Source organism: Talpa occidentalis, unplaced genomic scaffold (assembly GCF_014898055.3).
Source record: "Talpa occidentalis isolate TD23 unplaced genomic scaffold, MPIMG_talOcc4v2.1 talOcc4.4, whole genome shotgun sequence".
NCBI lineage: Eukaryota > Metazoa > Chordata > Mammalia > Eulipotyphla > Talpidae > Talpa > Talpa occidentalis.
Genome location: NW_023604295.1, coordinates 39,991,485 through 40,011,332, shown reverse-complemented (window position 1 = coordinate 40,011,332; position 19,848 = coordinate 39,991,485). Strand labels below are relative to the sequence as shown.

Below are 19,848 nucleotides of genomic sequence, written 5' to 3'. Positions count from 1 at the left end.
CTTTCATTTAGTTATTTTGAGTAATGCCCTTTTCATTAGCTACCTCATCATTCTCCAGTGGCAGCATTTTATTGAAGCAATTCCTGCTGGTCTCTCAGGTTCCTGGATTTTCACTGTTAGAAATGACAAGGTGATACCTAGCTTGGTCTAGGTTTTTGCTTTCTCTGCCTGGGGGCACCAGTGTTCCTGAATGTGGGTTACAAAGCAGATGATCCCATTTGTCACAATGGCCTGGGATGGGGTGGCACAGGGAGTGTGTGACACAGGTCTGTGTGGGAGGGCCCCTTGGGCACCAGGTAATTTCCTGGGGCCCCTGAAGTCCTGAGCAATGTGCCTGGTTCATGGAGAGAGCCTGCAGGTCACCTCTGCCCTCCTTCCATTCATTCCCCTGGGGCCAGGCTTACCTGTTGCTCCTGTTCTTGGGACCTATGAGGCCCTGGGGCAGGGACAGTGTGAGGCAGGCAGCAATGACGAGGCCTGGTCTGGGTGGGAATGTAAGCACAGGCACAAATACTACTCTTTGGGGTATAAAGTAGGAAAGAGCCCAAGGAAGGGTTGTAGGAGTTCTAAGGAGGGTGTGGACCGCTCTGTACAGTGAAGACAGCTGGGGAGTGCTCAGGGGCAGGTCACATCAGTAGCGTTTTGCCAAACTCATAGGCACAGAAAACAGACTAGTGGTTACCAGGGCGGGTGAGGATTTTTGGGGTGTGTGTGAAATGGATGAAGAAGCTCAATAGGTACACATTTCCATTTATGAAATAAATAAGTCATGGGGATGTAGTGTATTGTACAGCATGGGTCCACAGGCAATAATATTATATTGCAAATTTGAAAAATTGTAAAGAATTGATGGGAAATGGGACTTAACATTTCATATTGTATACAACTGTCAAATCGTTATGCTGCACACCTGAAACCAATATAGTGTATGTCATTACACTTCAATTAAAAAAAAAGGTAAAATGGTTAAATTTAACAAAGTAGATTTTGGGCCTCCCTGGTGGCACAGCCAGTTGAGCACAGTGCTGTGAAGCTGTCCGCAGCCTCTGCAGTACAGGTTCGATCCCGGCCAGCCAGTGAGATACCCACATGGCACAGCAGACCTCTCCTGTCTCGCCCACCGCACCCCTCAACAGTGTATTTCTGTCGTCTGCCTGTTCTGCTCCCTGTTCTGCCTCTGGTGAATCCTCTCACCCTCTTGCGCCTCTGGCCTGTACCCCAGCTCTTGTATAAAAATAAATAAATAAATCTTTAGGAAAAAAAATAAAATAAAAAGTAGATTTTTGTCAATTTTCATTTTTTCTACCAGCTTTATTGAGTTGTATTTTACATATCATAAAATTCAGCCATGTCAAATGTCTGATTCAAAGATTTTTAGTAACTTTGCTGAATGACACATCCATCACCATAAATCAATTTTAGACCATTTTCTTGTTTCCAATAAGATCCCTCGTACTATTTACAGTTAATCTTTATTCCCAACCCCCACTCTTAAGCAAGTCTTAATCTGCTTTCTCACTCTATATTTGCAGGATTACTTTTTGAAGCCTGGAAAAGGAAACTTGAGGTAATACCATCAATTGTGAAACCTGGGGACACAGGTGGTTACTTTGTTACAATAGAAAAGCAGCTCCATGGCCTCTAACTGCCATGTGGGGTGAAATTCTGAACTTGGAAGGCTCAAAGTAAGGGACTCTGCATGCCTTACAAGCACAGCGACTGCCTTTGATCAGATCAATCCTTGTACCTGGAGGGTTCTGACTTCCTATTCTTCCCACAGTCCCCACGTTTGCTCAGGTGAGTGCAGTGCTAATGTGGGCTTTGCAATCTCATTTGGCTGTGGCTTCTCTGGCCCGGGGGTCTGGGAAGTCCCTGGAGGCCATCATATGGCTGAAGGATCTTAGCAGCCTACATGGGTCTCTGGTCTCTTGCCTTGCTGTCATGGTGTGTGCACGATATCTGCCCACATTAGACCCAAACATTTTACACCCTAAAAATGATACAGTATGAGCAAATTATCCATCTATCCACCACTTTTTAATCAGGGGATGCTCTGATTCTTTACATGCAAGATTCTTTATTTTTTGTCTAATTTCAAACATATTACAACGTCATGCAGAAAAATCGCAGAGTAAAACAAAAATTGGGCAATCCTGTTATCTCACCAGAAGATGATCACCGCTACATTTGGCAGTATGGATTTCTAGTCTTCCTCCCAACCCCACATTTTCCTTGCATTTTGTTGGCTTCCATTAGCTTCCCATTTGATGTGTGTTGTGTGTGTGTGTGTGGGGGGGTGGTGTTTGGATGATTTTGCCTCTCATTGGTTGCAAAGGCCCCTCGCCCTGGGGCTCCCACTCAGGCTTGGATATAGGATGCTTCTGGCACGTTGAATCAGTTATTTATCCTTGATCTTGGTTTTTCTCTTTGACACTGAGCCAAGGACTTGGCTCTGTGGAGAGTCCTTCTGCCTGGGGGCATAATCTGCTGGTAAAGGAAGACAGTCAACCTGAAGCGATTAACAGCTCTACACTCTCTAAAGAGTAGCTGGGCAGCAGGTTGCAACACATCTGAGATAATTCAATTTTTATGGAAGCTATTTCCATTAATCATTTATTAATGACTTTCCCAACTGAGGCAATTAAGTAGACCAAGGATTAAAAAGGAGTCCCATATTCATTTACATCTGTCTAATTACCTGAAGTTCATGGATCCTGGAAGTACGTGAAAAATGAACTCCATTATTCTCCTTTATACTTTGTTTTTCTCTATGGGTTTGGCCTCAGCCCAAAAGGAGGCAGTCTCCTTTTGTGTGTGTGTGTGTGTGTGTGTGTGTGTGTGTGTGTGTGTGAGTCCGAGTCCCAATGATCCAGGCTCAGAGGGGAAGGACACTGTGATGTCTAAGGAAACTTTTGAGGCTGGGGGCGGGACCTGGGACACAGATTGCCTGAGGAAGAGAGAGCCCAGGGAACTGAGCTGGCCTGCTGGGATGTGAGGGTTAGAGGTAGAGCAATAAAGTAGCAGACAGGGCAGGAAGGAGAATGGGAGGATCCTGATCCTGAGCTAAAGAGCAGGGCACAGCAGGACGACATGTATGTCACCTGTCTCCAAGCTCTGTGTTAGATACTTCAGGCATGTGCTCCACTGAATCCCCTAAACTCTGGGAGTAAGATATCAACATACACATTCTGGACTTAGGGAATAAATGAATTAGGGCTCAGAGAAGTTAAGCAATTTTCTCAACACCACACAACTGGTGAGCCAAGGTTGGAGTGTAGCTGTTCTGACCTCAGTGTCTTGACACTGCTCTGACCCGCGTTCCTGCTAACTCATGCAGCCCAAGCTGCACACTCTGGGGTTCTGCCACGCAGAGAGAAAAGCCAAACCATGTGGATTTTCCATGGCTGTGAGGATAAAGCCCTCTACCTCACCTTTTCCAGCGAATACAGATGGTAGTTAAAGAATCCCCAGACAATTTAGTAGAGCTGGGAAAGAGGGATTCTTGTCCAATACCCTGCCCTAGGGCAGGTCCTGACGATGGGAACTGATTCTAGCTTTCTAGCAGTTCTTCCCACCAAGACAGCGGACATTGCCCAGGTGCACTGAGCCTGTGTGATGCTGGACACTGATGACTTTCTTCACGGGAGGGCTGGGGCCCCAGCCTGGAGCAAAGGATGGCAGCACAAAGGTAAAAGCCAAGGGTGTAAGTGTGGGGCAGCAGGGCAGCTGGACCTAGAAACGCAGTTGGAGCTGCTCCACGGAACCGAGGGAGTTGGGTGGATGGTATCTTGGATACCAGCCCTTAGGGAAGGGATGTTCAAAGGGAGGGATACAAACCCTTTTGGGTAGAAGATGTAGCCTCAGGGCAGCGGCACAGTGAGTCCAGATGCTCAGCTTCCCATGGTCTTTTTCTTAACTGATGCACGCGGGTTCATGTGGCCCTTCCTTTGCCGTGAGAAAGCAAGAGATGCTGTCATCCCCAGGGACGTGCAGCCTCCCAGTCTATGCACAAAGGCTTCTTTCAATGATCCATCGAGCCACCGGACAGGCTCAGGGCACACATTTCTGTTAAAAGGGGATTCCTGGAGTTAGAACTGGGGAATCTGGATGCAGGTTAGGGTATTCTGAATTCAGATACATGCAAGTGCAGTGTGGTAGTAATAAACATTTTTTTTTAAAGAATGTAACACTTCTGTCTCCCAAATATAACTGAAATCTTTCCAGAGACTATCATGTTTTTCAAGGTACACTGAAAAAAATTACAGATAAAACTTTGATTGGATGTGTTCCTATATATGTGCATTATTCAGTGCAGTAGTTAAAATCTTTTTTTTGTCAAGTCAGATCATAAATTATTTATTCCAGGTGTAGGTGTCATCTATCTTCATCCTATTTTATCTTGTAAAATGCTTCCTATTTTCTATGTTTCATTTAAAGTATGCTGACTGTGAGCCACTTATTTTTTATCTTTTCTCTTTCCCTAAATATGCAGAAAAGTTTTATTATTATGTCCCATGAAATTAGTGGAATTACTTTTTATTCTTATTTAATTGATTCCCACAGCCAAACACCAGAATTCAAAGAAGTATGTTGTCTACCATAACTGTCAGTTCCTAAAACACTTAATAGTTTCTGGCCTCACATTTCAACATTATTATAAACTATAATTTAAGAAATCAGAAACCGGGCCTTCCCAGTGGCGCAGCGGTTGAGCGCTGGGTTGCGAAGCTGCCCCCGGCCTCTGCGGCGCCGGTTTGATCCCTGGCTGCTCCCCGGCCACCGGAGGAGGGTCCCGCATGGCGCGCAGACCTCTCCTGCCGCCCGCTGCTCCCCTCAGCAGTGTACTTCGGTCCCTCTGCCTGCTCTGCTCCCCGCTCTGGCTCTGGTGAATTCTCTCACCCTCCCACGCTTCTGACTGTACCCAGTGCATGTATAAACAAAACAAACAAACAAACAAACAAACAAATAAATAAATAAAACATGCCTCTATAAAAAAAAAAAAGAAATCAGAAACCATATATTGAGTTTTTTTATAGTTTATAAAATAGCTGAAATAACATATTGGATAAAAAGCATGTAAATCTTGACCTGACTACTTCTAGGACACCATCTTATGGGATTTATTCCAAAATTTATTTTCCAGTTTGTTTTATTCTATTCTTTCACATGTCCATTTTTTTTTCCAATAGGAAGTAAATCTGATTTGGTAGTTAGGTTTTACAGTAAGGACCGGTATGAATATTACATTCCATGAGATATTTTTTTTCATAATTTGATGAACAAAATTTATAGTTTCTAAGTATTGTGAAAGCATATTCAAAGCAAGTGATAATATAAAAGCATTTTATTAAAAATATATTGGTGATATCCTATTTAAATTGACATACTTAGAGTTTCCAAACCCTTGCGTAAATAACAGGTTAATCAAGAAAATAACTCAAAAGATGGTAAAAATCCTTTTGCAAGTCAAGTGGTTTCCAGTTTTCCTGTCTCATATTCACTCCAAGGTATGTGTTCTAGGGTTGATGGCACTATTTAAATAATCTCTCGCTGTCTCTCTTTCTCAATCCCCCAGTAGATTTGTGGATTTCATGGGCTGCATATGTGTCGGATGAAGCCATGGTCCTTCTCGAGTCCTGAGGACCAGATACTATTGCAAAGGCATTTAGTGCTTCACCAGTCTGCCCAGGAGATACCCTTTCTTCCTCTGAGTTTGCTCTTTTTCCTCCTCCAGCCACATGTATAGATTGCAAATGACCCCACCCTTCTATGCTCCTCTCATCAAAAAGCAAAGTCTGTCTCCCTGCTCCTTAAACCTGGACTTGCCCTGTGACTTGCTTTCACCAACAGAATGTGGCCGTAGTGATGCATGTGGGTGCCTACTTAGACCTCCAGAAACCTTGCAGTATCTGTTCTTGTTACCTTACAAGTCTGCTCTCACTGGGATGACCGCCTGCTGGATATGCCGTGTAGAGAGTCCGAGATGCTCCAATTCTCAGCTCAGGGCCAAGCCTGTGTGTGAGGCCATCCCAGCCCATGCAGGCCCACAGAGCTGCCAGCTAACTGGCACTGTGTAAGTGAGCCCAGAGGAGCCCAGAAGAAAAACTACAGATGGCTTCAGTTCATATTGTTGACAAACAGAATTGTGAACCAATAAATGTTTTTTTGAGACACTAAGTTTGGGGATGATTTGTTGGCTGTTTACAAAAATCTGTGCGCCTTTTCCATATTGTGGGCTTGTTACCAGGGAGTGGCTACCCAGCCAGGCCCAACCCCACCCGATGCCCTCTGTGCTCAGGAATGGCCACAGAACTGGCTGTGCCAGTGGAGTGTGAATGGAAATGATATGTCACACCTCTGGGCTGAGGCTTTAGAAGAGCATGAGGCTCCTTCACTCTCTCTACCCCTCTGGAAGAAAGGACTCCCAGCTCATAGGAGTGGTCAAACCATACAGTCTCATGATTCTGGATTTCAGGTCACCCATGTGGTAAATTACTCACCAACAAGGAACACTGGTGTTGGAAAGCTACAAGAGTGATATATAAACTTCTATTGTAAGCCTGAAAGTTTGGGATATATTTATTGGAGCAGGTAAATAATATAAGAGCCCACAGTTACAAATGACTCTGCTGGGCACTGTTCCAAGCACTTTACATATATTACCTGCTTTATCCTCCCTGTAGCCCCACAAGGCAGTGCTATCTCCATCACTTTAACAGAGGAAGAGACTGGGACTCAAGGGGCTAAGTGACTCCAGCAAGGGCACACATCTAGAATAAAGTAGGCCCAGGGGCTGATCTGGAAAACCATGCCCCGACCTTTGCACTCAGGTCCTGGTCTCTGCCCTGTCACTGATCACTGTGGGATCTCAGACAAGTCCTGTTCCCTTCTGACTTCCTGTTTTCTCATCTCTAAGACAGCTTAGGAGTGAGGAGGCTAACATCTCTGAGCGCTCCTTCATAGCTCCGGCATCCTGGGTTTCTGTGATTTTCAGGTTTGAAACTAACACACAGGCAAAGACAGGTCAAGTCATGAAGGGAATCCACAGCGGAAAGTCTCTTTCTGAAGCCCCCGGGGATCTGTCCTGGTCTCCCCACTCTTAGGTGTGCTCAGCAGGGTGATTGGGGGGCCAGGCTGACTTTGCTAACAGGGGAGCTGCAGTTTCTGTGATTCAGAAGACGGGAGAAATGCTTGTGATACCTGCGCACAGGTGTCTCTCAAGTGAGTCCAGACCTGGAGTGCTACCCGCTCAGTACTCCTGGAAACTTTGTACCCAGTTTATTGTTGCCTGGGGCTGGCCGGGTCATGGAGGTGCTTTGGGATCCAAGAAAGCAGAAAGGGCAGAATAAAATGCCTTTCCCCTCATGGGGAACAAAAAGCCCAGAAAGGCTCAATGGCTCATCCTGAATTATCTAGTGGGTGGTAGGCCAGACCCAGAGCCCAGCTTTGGCTGCTCGTTCTGGGCTCTTTTCTGCCTACACTCTACTTGCTGGGTTTGGGCTGAAGGCAGCAATCTGGTGACATTTTTTAAAACTGTGTTTTTGTTCAAGTTTCTAGTGCAGGGAATTTTTTTGCAAATATAGCTGAGATAAGTTCATGGTTTTGGGAAAATCTCCTATAAATGACCACAGCTGGAGAGGATGGCCCTATTGATCCCAGGGCCTTCAGCTGCCCCGTTGCTCCTATAGGGGCCTTGCAGGAAGTTGTGTCACACTGATGTTGGGGGCTGCTAGCTGCGGGGTCTCTGCCTTCCGTGAGGTTTCAGTTCAGCCAAACCCTGGACATTCTGGAGAGAGGACCTGGGCCCTGCTCCTGACTTACAAAGTCCCCAGCTGCATGAGAAGCAAGGTGTGTGTTTGTGTGTGTGTGTGTTGTCTCTTAGACCCTTGTTCCTACAGGAAGGGGAAAGGTATTCTGGATTGGAATTGTTCTTATCTCAGCAAGCTTTGAAGCCCATTTCTAAAGGAGACTGCCTAGGGAAAGGAGGGCCACTAACACAATCCTGGAACCACAACACCTGTTGTCTACACATTTTCTAACAAATGGGAGAGAAAAACTGTACAGAGCAAGATTATGCTTTGGACCCTGGGATGCAAGGTGAGCTATATTCTTTTTTTATTGCTTTCCTTTTATGTTTACTTCTTCTATTTGATGAGCCATGACTCCGCATGGCTTCTCTGCATGGCTTCAAGTGCAGTGGCTCAGTGCTAGACCCTTTCATAAACAGGATCTTAGTTGACTTCTTTTCTGTGCAATTAGTTTTGCTCTGCAGAGTTTCTTTGTTTCTGTCCAGAGGGGCATGTGATTTGTCTCCTGGCATCCCAGGTCAGTAGTGTGATGAGACATCACAGAGGAGCTGCTGTAGTCAGTGAGGAATTTGACTAGAGAGGGCCTGACTCACCTTGATTCTACACGACAGGACTCTGAAGAGCTTAGCCTCAGTCATATTAGTCAGAACTCTTTGGGTTAAATGTGACAGAAACCAATTCACATTTGCTTAGCAACAGAAGGGAATTTTTTGGCTCAGGAAGTTGGGAAATACAGTGTGGAGTGGACAGTGCGGTCATGACTGGTTGAGGGCCTAGTGCTGTGGTCAGCTCTCTCTCACCATTGCTCAATCTTTTTTCTCTCTTTGTGAGTTGTCTTCATTCTTTTCTACTAGAGCTAGGATCACTTGGGGAAGGATGGCAGCGTGGCTGCAGACAACCCAATTTAAATCATCCCAGAAATGACCCTGGAAGAGATCTCAGTGTACACGAGTCCAGGAGAGGCTCTAATTGGCTGCCTTAGGCCATGGGCCCATCTCTGGCACCTACACCATATCCAGGCCAGGGTAGGGCACAGGGTACTGCCATGGACAGTTAATAAAAACGTATAAAGGGGGGAGTTTTGTAAATGAGGAGTATATTGTCATCAAGGAGGAGGTCAGAGGGAGAGCCCCCTCTGTGAGAGAGATGGAAACACTATGTGTTCAGGAAAAATATTGTTATCAGTCAGTGTCTAGTATCAAGAACAGAGAGAATTTAATAGAACTGTTAGGTAAAGTTGTTAACTGGTAACAGAAGGGTAAAAGGAGACCCTGAATGTGAAACAAAGGTAGCAACTGCAGGAAGTGGCCACCATTTCTCTGGCTGAAGGGGCAAAAGGAAAATTTAGAACTGCAGGGAGAAGCTCTGCAGAGGTGAAGCTCAGACTTGTGAGGAGAGAAGGTTCATGTGCCTGGGACCCAGATCTGAGAGCACAGGTAGGGTGAAACTGGCTCTGTGAGAGTTGGGAAAGCTGCAAACTTTCAGCTGCTGCTTCAGCTTGGCATTGCCTACAGCTGGGGGAAGAACAGTTGCTCAGATGGTGCGCACAGAAACAGGAAGCCCACAGGAAGCAGACTGGGAATAAACAGGAAAGAACCAGCCATGTCTCCCTCCTCCAGCCTTGGAGCCTCCCTCTAGCACCCCCTATTGGCAGAGCCTAACACAGAGCCAGCTGGCACAGCAGATGGAAGAGGTGGACTCTGAATCCTGCTCCAGGAGCGCAGAGACAGCCCGCCCGGCAACTGACCCTGACCACAGACCCAGATGTCTTATGTCAGGAGTTCTGGGACTGTGAACTCCGGGAAGTCAAAGGCTTGCCTGATCTCTCTGTCCTCCTCAGGGCCTGGTACCCTTCCCCGGTCAGAGCACGTCCTGGTCTGTGTGTTCTGCTGAAAAGACTTGTGTGGCAGGAGCCTGCATTGGACAACTGTCTGGCTCCCCTGCAGTGTGACCAGGCCTACAGGGGCCTGACCAGTGATGATCACAGGACTGTGAACAACCTGGGGTATGCCTGCCCAGGTCTGTTTGATGTGCCTATAACCTGCTTTTCATCCTCACCCAGTTTCTGATAAAATCAATAGTAGGCTCCCAGCTCCACCATTAAAAGCTGTGTGGCTTTAGGCAGGTTACTAGACCAATCTAAGCCTCAGTCACCCCAGAATTCTCCCTTCATTCCCTTAATCCCTATACCAGGAGACAGAAGAGGTGCTTGGTTTTCTCTATTCCTTCCATTCCTTCCCTTCTGGCTGTGTGATGTGATGTTGGGGTTACCTTAGCTTTCTCTAAGGGATAGACAATATCTGGGCAGCTTTTATTTGTTTCTAGACACAGGCCATCACATCATACTGGTTGTAAAATACCTGTTCAAATCTTGATAGCACACAAACTAGAGGTTCAGATAAAGGTAAATGGCCTACCTTGTGCTCAATATTTGCATTAGTAAACAGAGTTTTCTAATCCTGTTTCCTAAGTAGGAAAACCCTTTCTTGATTCCTGGTTTTATTTGAGTTCAGTTCCTATATCTCTGCTATTTGCAATACTACAGCCTTGATATCCCATCATAGGTGAGAATTACAATTGTACCCTCTCTACACACTGTATGGGTCCACTTTTTTTGGAATTGTGGAAAAGGCAAAATGAGCAGGAAGAACAGATTAGTGTTTGCCAGGGACAGGAGGTGGAGATAACTATGAAAAGCAGAAGGGGGTTTGGAATTGATGAAAGTGTTCCATCCCTTGATGGGGTGGTGATCACAGGGCTGTACATGGGTCCCCTCCTGGGTCTCAGCACCTGAAAATGACAGTGCAGGCTGCAAGTAAGCAGCATGCACCATTCTGGGGGACCAGGACTGCCCTGCTCTCCCATCCAGATGGCGGGTCTTTACCTTCTTCCCTCCATTCCCCCAGAGTTCTGCTTCTGGTGTCTATGGGGTGCACTTTGCCCACGAGGCCAGGTCCGTCCTGCAGCTGCTGAGGGCAGATCACATGGAAAGCCGAATTTCTGTGGCTGGTGCCGCGTCCATTCTGTGTGCCTCAGGGTTTGACTCAGAATCCTCAAAGGCATCAGCGCTGGCATCTACTTTCATTGCATGCTGGTTGCCCAGTAATTGGGCAAGTATTGTCATTGCATTTGGCAAAATGAGAAGCTGTGCCACTGAAAATAACCCAACTCCAGGAGGCAGCACTACTTATGCCTTAATTACCCACACTGGCTCAGGAAGTGAGCTAAAGCTACTAAAATCCAAAACTGATTAAGAGTGAGGTGGTTAAGGAGTTAGAAATCTTTCTCTATTCCACTGCAGATGAGCTTTCCACATCTCCTGCAAAGAGAAATGGAATCATTTAAAAAAATCATTAGGAAGTATATCACTAATAAATTATTTTTCAAAATTGAAAAGCATGTTAAAAAATGTAGAGCAATATAATATTGTGGCTCTCAAAATAAACATGAGTAGATAAACTAGGGGGAGAGAGAGGGTATGGTGGGGAGAAAGGGAGGAGAGAGTCATGTAGTGAACCCCCTAAGCAACATCAATGGTCCTGTGGCTTGCCTGACAGGGAAATTGAGGCTCACAAAGGAAGAGTGACTTATGGAGGTTCACACAGCTACCAGGAGACTTGTCAGTAGGTGAGTGGAGTCCAGTTTCTTGACTCCTAATTTAGGGCTTGTCCTACAGGGCTGCCCTGCCTCGAAGTAGCAAATCAGCTGTGCAGATGGGGGTGGCAGAGGATGCCAGGGTTCAGGGATCCTGGAAGGTTTCCCAGCCTGCTCATGAAAGAAGGGGAGCACCTCTATAAAAGGTGAGAGGGGCTGTAGGGTAAGTGAATTAATCAGGCTTTTTTTTTTTTTTGCCACCAGCCTCTGTGGTTATCACCTGTGGCCTTGATGGTGTTAACGCAGAAGGCGCTTGGTAGCGTGGGCACAGGGCACGTGTGCCTGACTGTGGACACCTGGAGCATAGGTGTGCGCATGCGTCCACGTGCACACGTGTGCCTAGAGGTTAGGGACATAAGGATGGCAGCACTCAGAAATGGAGGACAGCTGCGGGAGGACAGCTAGGAGAGGATAAGTGACTACAGAAGAGGTGAGATCACGAGAGAACACCAGAGAGAGGGTAAAGATTCATGGAGGGCCGGGGCTTTCATTGCCTCCTGAGTCTTCCAGTCTGGCCGTCCTGTGCCTGGTTGCCCCGCTGTAGGGGTGAAGGCCCAGCAGCATCTGTTGGCATCAGACAGGCAGAAGTAGAGGCTCCTGCTCTGGGCTGCTCCTTTAGCCAAAAGGGGTCCCTGAATGTTTGACGCTTTGACACTCTCAGGAAACAACACCTAGGTCATTGCACACTCACTGCAAATGTGGGTTTTCTGAAGGGGAAATTGTCATTCTCCCCAACAATGTCTGGCTGATTTGCACAGACTGGTTTATACTTCATCTTCGCATTGGAACAGGTTGGCCTTTTATATATCTGGGGGCTCCCCTCACTAGTTCAGGAGCTCTCAAGTTGAAGGGTGGGGGTGTAGCAAGGGGAGTTTGCCCCTGGCTGTGGTGCCTTCACTGACATTGCTCAGAACTGCTGGTGCCCAGTGAGAGAAAAAGCAGACTGACTTTCAGTCAGTTCCACCACTGCCTTAAATTCTCCCCAGGCAATGTACCCCATCTTTTGTGTATCCACAGGGGACTTCTCTCATGCTCCTGTCCCCTGCATACTAACCAGAGCCCCCTCACAGATTTCCATGTGGTTGTCTCATGGCTGCAGGGCCACTCCTGGGTGAAGCTGGGGAAAGCTGGAAGGTGGCACAGGAGGGCCTGTGTAGGGTAAGTGAAAATTATCAGGATTTTCTGCCATCCCTCCATTAGCATTAGTGATAGACCCCTGTGGCCCTACATGTATGCCTGACGGCAGGCACCTGGAGTGGGGTGTGGGCAGGCATAGTGGGCACACCTGGGCTGAGACTGGGCTTATAAGCAGAGTAGCAGAGTAGCAGAAAGAAGAACCACAGAAGCAGAGCAACATAAGGAGAGCAGAAGAAAAGAGAAACAGCAACAGCAGCAGTGGTAGAAGCAGCAGCAGTAGCAGAGAAGCAGAGAGAGGAGACCTCCAGAGAACGCCAGAGAGCCCAGGAAGAGTGAAGACTCACCGGGTGCTGGGAGGGCTGGGAGGCCTGCTAGCCTCCCCCCCCCCAACCCCCCCATTTTCCCTGCCTGCCGTGTACCTGGTAAAATGGCAATAAAAGCCTGAAAAGCCACCAAGGGCTCCAGGACTCCTCCTTCACCCGTCTGCTTGAATCACAGAGAACCTGTTTTGTGCCTTGCTGGCACTATAGCCTGACAGGCTACTCTTCAATCTTTGTACCCCAAAAGGTGGGTGTAGGGCAAATGATTGTCAGGCTTTTCTGCCCTCCTACCATCAGGATTAATGATGGATCCCTGCGGTCCTGAATGCATGCTGGATGGCGGGCACCTGGAGTAGGGTGTGGACATACGTAGGTGCGTTTACCTGGCCTGAGAGACGGGGCTTATAAGGGCAGCGTCTCAGGATACCAGAGGAATGGAACCACCAGAAGGGGAACAAGCGAGAGAGCAGCCCCAGCAGAGAAGCAGAGACCACGAGAACGCTGGAGAGCCCAGGAAGAATGAAGATTCGCCGGGGGCTAGGAGGCCTGCCAGCCTTCTGGCTCCCGGCACCCTTGCCTGCCGTTTACCTGGTAAAATGGCAATAAAAGCCTGAAAAGCCACCGAGGGCTCCAGGACTTCTTCACCCTTTTGCTTGGATCATAGAGAACCTTCTTTGACCCTTCCTGCTGCTACAGTGGGATGTTAACCCTTAGCACCTTGTGGGCAGAGACTGTGGCCAAGAATTGTGAGTTTTCACACCAATCAATGGTGTCCCCTGGGCCCCACCACAGCCAGCTTTATTGAACAGCTGTTGCTAAGCCACCCTCCTACCCGAGACAAAGTTGGGGGACATGTGCACTGAAGAGGGAGACCTTATAGAGACTGAGGACATGTTTTCTGGGTGGAGTGTGACTGGAGCATCTAAATAATCCACCTGTGGATGGATTGTCCAATGGATGGTAATCCAAATTTCAAATGTGTTTGCAAGAAGCCCACATTAGCCTAAACTGTCTCATCCCAAATACTGGCACCAGCTAGAAAATTCCAATAGAAAAGCTATTTGGTTGCTGCTGTTGAAGTGTACTTTTCTACATATGTCATCATCAGTTACCAAAATTGAACGCTGCCATTAGCGATGCCAAGTGTTCTGTTGAACAATCCAATAAGTGAATTAGATACATTTGGCCAAGTGTTTGCTTCGCAAATTGAGTTCTGCAAATTGGATCGCAGTGAATTGGTTTCGGCTTTCTGTGAACTGGCATCTGCTGGGCTGACCTAGACTCACCTTCTGGATGAAGAGAAGGAGGGCTGGATTTATTGAGCCAGCAGCCTGGGGATGAGAGGGACACTGTGGCTAGGGAGTGGGGGTGTGACCCCCAATAGTTCTCACACTGTTTCAGTAGCATCAGCTTGACTCAAGTGAACTTTCTGCTCAGCTTTCAAGAAGTTGGAAGAAATTCACAGCAGGAGACAATTTGGTGATGCTTATCCTTGAAGCACGAGCAGCTTTGCAGGATTCCAAAGTCTGAGTGAGGGTCTTCTTCTCTGGCAGAGGAGACTGACACTTAACCCCGGTGACAACTAACGCGAAGGTTCTGAGAACCTGAGTCTCAGCCAGGCGACCGCATACCAGCAAAGGCCGGATGGAGGAGGTGAGTGAGGCAGCTGCACCCACTTGCTGCGGCTGGTCTTATGGGAAGGGGGGAAGTTGTGCAACCTGCTGCCTGCTAATTGGCCCCTGAGAGCACCAGTGAGTGCGGGAGCTGGCGCAGGCAAAACCAAACTTTACAAAGCATCTCCCGATGACAAGGCCACATTCAGTCTCGACTAGGATCTCCACACTATATGCAAAAACTGCATTGTGTTTATTTATTTTGCAAACAATCGCAAGGCGTTAGGTGTGTGTATTGAGCGGGGTGGCTGGGGCATGTGGGCAAAAGAGGACAGCATGGCCAGCTTTAGAGTATTGCTAACCTGGTCCATTTCTAAAAACAAAACACATATTTCGTGATTGACTTGACTGTTAATTACAGTTTTGCCTGCCAAGCTGTACAACTACTTGAGAACAGCAGAAGACCTGCTTACTCATTGTTGACATTTTTCTAAGTGTAGTGTTGGCAGAGTTCAGAAGTTTTATAAATATTCTTTTCTGGATAAAGAGGCTTCTTTATCTGCGGGTGGGGTATGGTTTATAGGGTAAAGAATCTAAGCGGTTTAGACAGCACTGGCTTAAGGTGTGCTGTAATGGACTAAAATAGGATTTTATTAAATTGCTGTGTGTTAGGAATTGGAGCAGATCCCGGGCCATTGAGAGAGACTCACTGTGCTCTCTGGATGTCTGGGGCCACTGTGTCCTGACAGGCCCGCGGCCCTGCCCCTCGCAGGGCTCACACCAGGCACTTGCCCGCTCCCATGTCTTTTTACAGTGCCCCCAGCTCCAGCACTAGCCAGGAAGCTTTCCTTATACTCCAGTCCCTCCAAACAGAGAGAGACCTCCAGATGATCTCCAGCAACACATATATGGGAAATAGGTCACATTATTTAAAAAAAATTCACAGTGGCCAGGAAAATACCAGTTCTGGCAAGGAATACAGCACAGAAAAAGTGTTCTTAAATACACAAATGGCTCAAAGTGGTTCTTGGCATGTCTCCATTGCCCACACGGTGGAATTGATTGGGTTCCCAAAATAGAGAGGAATTGTATGGACTATTAGTAGGGGTAATTATTTATTGCTGCATAACAAATTATCCAAACCTTAAAGACTTAACACAGCAACCATCAATTAATAACTCCATTGGTCAGGAAGTCAGGAGCAGCTATGTTGGCAGTTCTGGTTTGTGGTTTCTCTTGAGGCTGGGTGTCAGCTGGGGCTACAGTGATCTGACTGCTTGTCCCATGCTAGAGGATCTAGTTCCAAGGTGGTAATGGAAAGTGGGTGCTGACTGTTGGTGGGAGCCCCAGTTCCCCTCCCTAAGACTGCTTGAGTGTCTCCCTGACATGGTGGCCACCTTCTCCGAGTATGCTATAGGCCAAGGAGGCCAAGGAGCTGACATGCCTTTTATGTCTTACCCTTGGATATTACACAATATAGCTTCTGGCTTGTTCTGTTAGTCATACAGACCAGCTGATTCACTTGAGAAAAGACTTTAAAAGGATTTGAATACCAGGAGGTTAGGATCACTTGGGGTTGTGTTGAAGGATGGCTTCCAGTCAGTACAAAAAGCAGACACTCACAAATCAGACTTTGACTGAGAGTCATTGAAATGGCCATTACCTGTAATGTACCAGCGTTGGGTTAGCTGGGCTGTGGAGCTGGTTAGTTCCTGGTACTATAAGGGTCATGCTTTAAATTCATAAATGAGAACTTAGACTGTCTTTTGCTTCCTCTGCCAGGTTTTGTCTATGTTGGAATGCTTTGATGTCTACAGGGATCGCTTTGACAAATGCAGTATTGCTGGGGATCAGCTCAGTTAGAGTTTGTTTAAGCTTCTCATACTTAATCCAATCCCAGGTTATTGTCGTCTCATTATAGGCTAAATGTTTGATTGCACGTTAGTCAATTATAAAGGAGACATTTCTCAATAAAAGAAACATTTCTAGTTAGTCAAACTTCTTAAGTGCAACAATAGAAACCATTTGTGCTCATTTAAACCAAAAAGTAATTTATGAGCTCAGAAAATTGTCCAGAACAGAGAAAGCTAGCATTGCTCGGTTTCACAGCCAAGTCACATCTAGAACTGGGAGGTTGCTGTTGTCAGACCTGCTGGGAAACACAAAGCCTCAGCTGGCATCTTACTACCCACTGCCATCACATCTGGGACACGGAGCACTCTGCTGCTAGCTCTGCTGCCTCTGTGCCACGCCTCCCACCCCTATCCTTGGGTCACGCTCACTCATTTTGCCATCTCTGACAGGCTTTTACTGTTGACCTTGTTTTTCATCATCAGATCCTGGCACGTCTGAGGCAGGTAAATCTGATTGGCTGAGTCCAAACCATGTGCTCTTATCCTAGGTACAAGGGAGGCTGGAACAATATAAGTCTGCTTTCTTAGCTCCACAGAGGGAGGGGAGCTCTGTTTCCCAGCTCTGGGAAAGGGTTCCAGATGCTGGGCTATCAAAACTACCAGGACAAATGTCCTCTAATTTGTTCTTGCTTTTAGAATGACAAATGTCCTTAATACCCAGAGAGGATCTAAAAAGTTAATCTGGACTGACTGGTTTGTCAAAAGACCAAAAGTTCAATGGAAAATAACAATATCAAAGCAAGAAGAAATATTTAAACTCAGTATAAAAAGACAACAGAAATAAAAATTCTAAAGTGAGCAAAGTGCTCGAATAAACTCTTCTCCAGAGGAGAAATACAAAAGGCCGAGAAGCACAAGAAAGGGTGGCCACTGTCACTATTCATGTGGTTGGAAATGCAAATCCAAACTGCAAGGAGACACCACTCCACCCCCAGTAGGATGGCCGTAAGCAAAATGACAGGTCATAGCAAGTGCTGGCAAGGGTGTGCGGCAATGAGAACCCTGGTGCTCTTCTGGTTGGAAGGTAAAATTGTGTAGGCATTTTGGAAAATAGTTTAGCATCTCCTTACATGACAAAACATACAAGTTTCATATCACCCAGCAATTCTATTCCTTGGTACATACCTCAAAGAAATGATGCACACAAAAATGAGTACTTGAACATTTCTAGCATCATTCTTCATACTAACCAAAAGATAGAAACAACCCAAATGTTCATAAATCAATAAATAAAATTATATACCCATATAATGGCATATCATTCAGCCATCAAAAGAAATGAAGTGCTCATCTACACGATCACTTGGATGTACCCTGAAACATCATGCTAAGTGAAGTCAGTCACAAGATGTCACCACACATAAGTTTCCACTTGAGGATGTAGGAGTTGGACAGTGATAGATAATATATAGGGTTTTTTTTTTTATCTGATGAAAATATTCTAAAATTGTGGCAATGGTTGTATATGTGTGTGTGTGTGTGTGTGTATATATGAAAAAATTGAATTATATAAGTGGTTGAAATGTATGGTGTGTGCATTGCATCTCAATAAGGCTGTTGTTTAAAAAAAGAGAGAAACACTTTCCTTTACAGAAAAGCCAAAAGGGGAAATGAAACATTCCTCAGTGTCAACACTTTGGGGCAGCACATTTCCTTTCACTCCTTTTCTAGGCAGTTTTTAAAAATGTATTTTTACACAATTTTGAGAATAGTACTTGTTTATTTTATCCTAATTTTTTGCTTAAACGGCTTCCATGTTTTTATTACTCTTGATTAACATTGCTTTAAAGGATGATATTTCACCAAGTGGATATTCTGTAACTTTATTTAAATTGTCTCCACATTTTTCATGATCACAAATGTGCTTTGACGAGTATCTTTATGCCTGAAGTTTGAGATTTGTAAATTGTTCCTTAGGATAGATTCAAAAGGTGTAATTATGGGGTTTCTTTCAAGACTCTTGATACATAGTACCAACTTGTTATGCAAAAGAGAAATACCAATTTGCATCTCGAAAATGTTGTTTTAGGAAAAAGAAACCCCATGCCCCACTCTCTTGTGCCTTCAATTTGGTGCTCTTTTCCTTTAGTCTCCTGCTTTTTCTTTGGAAATGGAATTGCATTGTTAAATGTGCAATCAATACTAGCTTTTTTCTCACCTGGACCCTGAGTTGATCATTATCTGGTAACATTCAAGATAACATATTGGATTTTTTTAAGTCATAAATGCCCAAATAGATAGGGCAGGAGGCAACAGCAAAAAAAAAATTGGAAGCAAGAAGCAGCTGGACAAGTAGTAATTGAGCAGATACATAAAGCTGAGCGCTGAGTCAGTGGGAAAGTAGAGAGCAACTCAATCTGGGGATGGGTCACCTAGTGAGAGCAAGGTAGTTTTCAAAGGAGAACAGCTTGCAAGTAGATTTTAAAGGCAGATGGATCCCAAGACCTCCTCCCTCACCTGGAACACTCTGACACCCGTTCATTTGCACCCCGGTTGCTTCATGTCTGGAAAGGGCAACACAAGGTGCTGGGCTGGGAAACCCTACACCCAGCTGACAGCAGCAGTGCTGTGTTGAAATGAGGATGGGGTGAAAGTGTCAGTGGGGTGAGCTGGTACATGCTTGCCTTCTTCCCCTATTTAACTCTGGAATATGTGCACACTCCAGGCAGGAGTTGGTGAATCTTCTCCAGGACCCAAGCCCAGAGAAAATCCCTAAAGATTATGACATTGGGGAATTTTTTACAAAATGACCTAAACAGATTGCCTTACAGTGAAGCCCACAGCCTACAAGTCACATGCACTTGGCACTTTCAGACAGCATTTCCCAGCTGCACCCTGAAATATGGTCAGACAGTTAAGGATATTTAAGTTTCCCACTGAGAAGCATGGTATGTTTCCCCGTGTAGCCAAGTTACTTGGGACTCTGAGTAAGGTTTTATATATTAATGTCTTACACATTAATTATTAATTTATACGTTTTGTCTAGTTTTTGTTGTATGTGAAAGGAAACTCTCCTCCACATATTTCCTAGTTGTATATTGGATTTGCATGTATGAAAGTTACTGCTTTTTGTGTTTCTTTTGTATTCTGCTACTTTATTTAACTTTGTTATTGATGCTAAAAATTTTCCAATGAATCTTGGATTTTGTGAGATAACAATTATGCCATCAGCAAATTAAAACTGTCCTCTTCGTTTTCTATAGCTACACTTCTTATTTCCGGTCCAAGTACTTGGCCCTCCCAATTTAAGAGTGTTAGTTTTGTGGTGAGAACAGACATTCTTTTTTTTTTTTTTTTTTATAAAGATGTATTTATTTATTTATTTGTTTGTTTGTTTATTCATACAAGCACTGGGTACAGTCAGAAGCACGGGAGGGTGAGAGAATTCACCAGAGCCAGAGCG

General features: G+C 45.7%; 1 long non-coding RNA gene across 1 annotated transcript; it reads left to right on the top strand.

Moving 5' to 3' along the window:
• Positions 1 to 319: 319 nt before the first annotated feature.
• On the top strand, positions 320 to 3,684 carry LOC129146826 (uncharacterized). Its single transcript, XR_008554092.1, has 3 exons — positions 320 to 358; positions 1,533 to 1,797; positions 3,555 to 3,684. It is a non-coding gene; the product is annotated as an uncharacterized LOC129146826 (long non-coding RNA).
• Positions 3,685 to 19,848: the final 16,164 nt, after the last annotated feature.